This window comes from Budorcas taxicolor, chromosome 15 (assembly GCF_023091745.1).
Source record: "Budorcas taxicolor isolate Tak-1 chromosome 15, Takin1.1, whole genome shotgun sequence".
In the NCBI taxonomy this organism is placed as follows: domain Eukaryota; kingdom Metazoa; phylum Chordata; class Mammalia; order Artiodactyla; family Bovidae; genus Budorcas; species Budorcas taxicolor.
In genome coordinates this window covers 14,007,999-14,013,489 of record NC_068924.1, presented here as the reverse complement: position 1 = coordinate 14,013,489, position 5,491 = coordinate 14,007,999, and positions in this window count along the sequence as shown.

Sequence of the window (5,491 nt, the reverse complement as noted above, 5' to 3'; positions counted from 1 at the left end):
TGGAACGACAGACTGGTTCCAAACAGGAAAAGGAGTACGTTAAGGCTGTATATTGTCACCCTGCTTATTTAACTTATATGCAGAGTACATCATGAGAAACACTGGACTGGAAGAAACACAAGCTGGAATCAAGATTGCCGGGAGAAAGATCAATAACCTCAGATATGCAGATGACACCACCCTTATGGCAGAAAGTGAAGAGGAACTAAAAAGCCTCTTGATGAAGGTAAAAGAGGAGAGTGAAAAAGTTGGCTTAAAGCTCAGCATTCAGAAAACGAAGATCATGGCATCCGGTCCCATCACTTCATGGGAAATAGATGTGGAAACAGGGTCAGACTTTATTTTGGGGGGCTCCGAAATCACTGCAGATGGTGATTGCAGCCATGAAATTAAAAGACCCTTACTCCTTGGAAGAAAAGTTCTGACCAACCTAGATAGCATATTGAAAAGCAGAGACATTACTTTGCCAGCAAAGGTCCGTCTAGTCAAGGCTATGGTTTTTCCAGTGGTCATGTATGGATGTGATAGTTGAACTGTGAAGAAAGCTGAGCACCGAAGAATTGATGCTTTTGAACTGTGGTGTTGGAGAAGACTCTTGAGAGTCCCTTGGACTGCAAGGAGAGCCAGCCAGTCCATCGTAAAGGAGATCAGTCCTGGGTGTTCTTTGGAAGGACTGATGCTAAAGCTGAAACTCTAGTACTTTGGCCACCTCATGCGAAGAGTTGACTCATTGGAAAAGACTGATGCTGGGAGGGATTGGAGGCAGGAGGAGAAGGGGACAACAGAGGATGAGATGGCTGGATGGCATCACCTGCTCGATGGACATGAGTTTGGGTGACTCCAGGAGTTGGTGATAGATAGGGAGGCCTGGGGTGCTGCGATTCATGGGGTCGCAAAGAGTTGGACACGACTGAGCGACTGAAGTGAACCTCTAAGAGGGCTTATGCCAAGGGGGCCACCTCCCAGGCCTGCTGCAGCCAGTGCCCCGTCCCCTCTGTGACCCCTGCCAGCCCACGCCTCCCCAGGAGACCCTCCAACGCTAGCAGGTAGGTCTGGTTCCGTCTCCTGTGGGAGGGATGTCTGCTCCTTTCCCTGGGCCCTGGTGTTCACAAGATTTTGTTTGTGTCCTCCAAGAGTGGAGTCTGTTTCCTCCAGTCCTGTGGAAGTTCTGCAGTCAAATCCCACTGGCCTTCAAAGTCAGATTCCCTGGGGACTGATCTTTGTCAGATCCCTTTGTGAGATCCCCAGGTTGGGAAGCCTGATGTGGGGCTTGGAATCTTCACAGTGGGGCTTGGAATCTTCACAACAGGAGAACCTCTGTGGTGTAATTTTTCTCCAGTTTGTGTGTTGCCTACCTGGTGGGTATGGGATTTGTTTTATCATGGTTGAATCCCTCCTTCCATCTGTGGCTTCTCCCTTGCCTTTGGTATCTTTTTGGTGGGTTTCCGCATCCTCCTGTCCGTGGTGGTTCAACAGCTAGTTTCAGTTCAGTGCTTTCACAGGAAGAGATGAACTCACATCCATCTATTCCACCATCTTGAACCAATCTCCCTTTACCTCACTGACATACTTTCAAATAGATAACTGAGTGGTGTGTGGAAGGGAGCTTTCCGAGCAGAGTAAATGTAGCAAATGAAAATGGAGTGTACTATGCATTGTAGAAATCCAAAAGTTGGTCAGTATGGTTGGAAAATCTGGGTGGCAGGGTAGTGGCGGGGTGGGGGAGGGGGTTGGCGGGTAGGTAGTTTAGAGAGAGACTGGTGAGGAATGAGGTCAGTGTCAGCCTGGTGTCAGATAATGTGGAGCCATAGTATGAATTTTGGATTTTGTGACGGAAAGCAATTGGGAGGGTTTTGATTAAGGACATTACTTGAATTATTTTCTTAATCATAACAACTACTATCTGGAAAATGGAGTTGGGGGGACTGTGGCAAGAATGGTTCAAGCGGCGGGGGGCTGTTACGGTAGTCCAAACAGAAAGATCACAGAGAATTAGTAGTGGAATTGAGAAGTTGCAGAGTTTCTGGCTATATTGTGAAGACAGAGACCCAACAAGAAAGATTGGATGTGGAATATATAGGAGAAATGACTCATCCACGGGTTTTGGCCAGATCAGCTAGGTAGGTAGTGATACCAGTTATTGTGCTGTGCTTATGAGAGGAGTTGGTTTGAGAAGTAGATTCAATAATTTGGTTATAGACACATTGTTTGGGATACTCATATTGACATCCAAGTGGAGGAAGCACGTAGGAAGGTTGATTTCAATATGGAGTTTCAAGAGGGAAAAGTGTGTATTCCATACTTAAACTTGGGAGTTATCAGCAAACAGAGGCTTTTTGAAAGCCCTGAGAGTTGATGATATCATCAAAGGTATCCATGTAAATGGAAACAAGAGGAGGAAAGACTAAGCTTTAGAGAACTCCAGCGTTAAAGTTAGAAAGGGGAAGGTGAGAGAGAGCCAGAGATTCTGATGGAGACACTGGCGTGTTAGAAGGAAAACCAGATTGTGGTGTTCTTTCCACTGAAGAAAGTGTTTGGATGAAGTGATCTGCTGTATCACGTGCTTCTGGGAGATCAGTGAGTTCAGCACTGTGAAAGTCATGGGTGAGCTTGAAAAAGTGTCTCTCTGAATTAGTGAGGACTCGAGTCTGATTGTTGTTGAGTTGCTAAGTCATGTCTGACTCTACAACCCCATGGACTGCAGCGCGCCAGGCTTCCCTGTCCTTCACTATCTCCTGGAGTTTGCTCAAACTCATGTCCATTGAGTCAGTGATGCCATCCAACCATTTTGTTATCTGTTACCCCCTTCTCCTCCTGCCCTCAATCTTTCCCAGCATCAGGGAATGAGCCGATGAGTCAAATCCTCGCATCAGGTGGCCAAAGTATTATTATCTTAGGTGTTTATATACTACCTTAGCATGTTTGTAATTGAGTCACTCAGTCCTGTCCGACTCTGCGACGCCATGGACTGTAACCCACCAGGCTCCTCTGTCCATGGGAGTCTCCAGGCAAGAATACTAGAGTGGGTTGCATCTTGCAAAACGGAAACTCTGTAATCCATGAAACAACTCCCCTTTGCAACCTTCCTTAGTCTTACTAATAACCATTTCTACTTTGTTGCTATGAATTACTTTAAATAGCTCATGTAAATAGAATCATAAAATATTTGTCTTTTTGTAACAGGTTTATTTCACTAAGCATAAATCCTCAAAGTTCATCATTATGTAGCATGTGATGGGATTTCACTTCCTAAAACTGAAGTACCACATTTTATCCTTTACAATTTTTAATAGACACTTTGTATATGTAATTGTTATCAGTTTCTTATTTCTTGGTTTAATTTTATTTCAGAATAGTTCTTATAATTAATTTTTATCCCTGGTAGCTCCGATGGTAAAGCGTCTGCCTACAACACAGAAGACCTGGGTTCGATCCCTGGGTCGGGACGATCCCCTGGAGAAAGAAATAGCAACCCACTCCAGTATTCATGCCTGGAAAATCCCATGGACCAAGGAGCCTGCTGGGCTACAGTCCATCGGGTCGCAAAGAGTCGGACACGACTGAGCGACTTCACTTCACTTCATAAAGCTGTTTTATTTTCTGTCTTCCTTTTGTTTTGGGGTGACTTCCGATTCTTTGCTTTCAGACTTCTGGCAGCAAATGAAGACAGTGATCCAAAGCGTTCATAGTAAAACTGACTTTCATTGCTTAAACCCTGATGTTCAAAATGAGGTGACAGACTTAGAAAATGGAATATATTTAGAATTACTAGTCAAAACAATTTCATTATAACTTGCCATATTAAAAGACTTAATAATTTTTGTCAATTGACTCAACCCAAGCAGTATTTTGATGATATATATGTAACAGATTTTTTCTGAGGTTGGAATTACTTTTATTGGAGCGAGAAATACAAATTTTGAACTGTTCACTTTACAAGGTCTAGTAGGCAATGAATTTAGGAAAGATGGTTCTCATTTTTTGATTTGGGTGTTTACTTTCTGTTTTGGTTTTTGGTAGTTATTTATACACAATCCTTTTGTTAATATCTGTACCGTGTTTGGTAGTACTAATAAAATTTGTTTTGAAAATCATAAGTTTATTTGCTCATGGTTTATATGTTCCTTAAAATGCTTCCTAATCATTGTTCTTTGAATAGTAGTTAAATGATAGGATTCTCATAGGTTGTATGGAGATAAAAGGCTCTCTGTGAAGAATAATACTTAAAGTTGTGTGAATATTCATGGTGTTTTGCGAGAGCTTTGGTGGTATTATATATTTTAAGAATTGAAAGACACCCTATTTTCCAGCCACCTCCAAAACTTGATGTCAGTTTGCCCAAAAGTTTGAAAAATGCATGTGAACAGACTTTCACAGCAGAGTAGCATTGATTTGAGAACTTCTTGAGATTTATCTCCTACCCTTTCCAAGCCCTTTTCCCTCGCTTCTGGTTCTCACAGCCGTAGTGTGTGTTTTGTATTTGCTTTCTTAAATCAGCTGCAAAATTGCATGGCTTTTATTGTAGAAATACAGTCCACCATTTTTAATAAGAATAAAATAAAATATGGTTATTTTGATGGCCTCTGTTTATCCCAGAAGGCATTGTACTGTATTGTAAATATTCATTGTTCATTTTTACTTTTCTGGACTCAGGTTATTACGAGTATACTTTATAATCATAGTTCCCCAAAGGTAAGAGTTGAGAACCTAGTTTACTGTGGCTATTTGAATAAGAAAAATGAATGTCAGCGTTTTGAGCAGCTAGGAGTCATATCTTCCACTTGAGCTTTTCCCACTCTGGGTCTTTCTACCAACACTTCACCTACAACAAGCAAAAAAGTATCGTGCACTGAAAAATCACCATGTAAAACATAATCCCAAATTACACAACATGACAAGTGACAAAATGATGTACATGTGGAAATAGTAAAGTTTTATAGTTAGGTGTTTGATAAGACTTCATGTTTTCTAGTAGCTCCTCCCTTTTTTCCCCCCTAACTGAATGTAAAATTGTTGAGATAAGGACTGTACCTTATTTTCTTTCTGTATTCCCCCGGAATTTTGCATTTTGATAGATACTTAGGAAGTGTGTAGTTGACTGGGAATAGACTAATTTAGTCACTTTGTAGCAGTTCCTGATACTGTAAGAAGGTAGTATTTACTCTTCTGAATATATATCTTACAGTAGGTATTTTTAAAAGAAAGTAGTAAATTCATTGTGAGTACCACATTTAAGTATTTCTGTGGAGCAGTTGTATTCAAGTTATGTGAACATTATTTCCTTTTTATAGTATTTGGCATATGGCTACATTTAGACGTGAAGCACTTTAAAAGTTTTATTATTTTTGAGTAATGATGGAATTCTGTTGTGTATGATCATTGACTTTTATTTCTTCTTTTGTTGCTATCGGTGGAACATAGGTATATATACATAATATATGTGATTTAAAATTTTGAAAGGTAATTTCGCATTTTTATTTTTCAGAACATC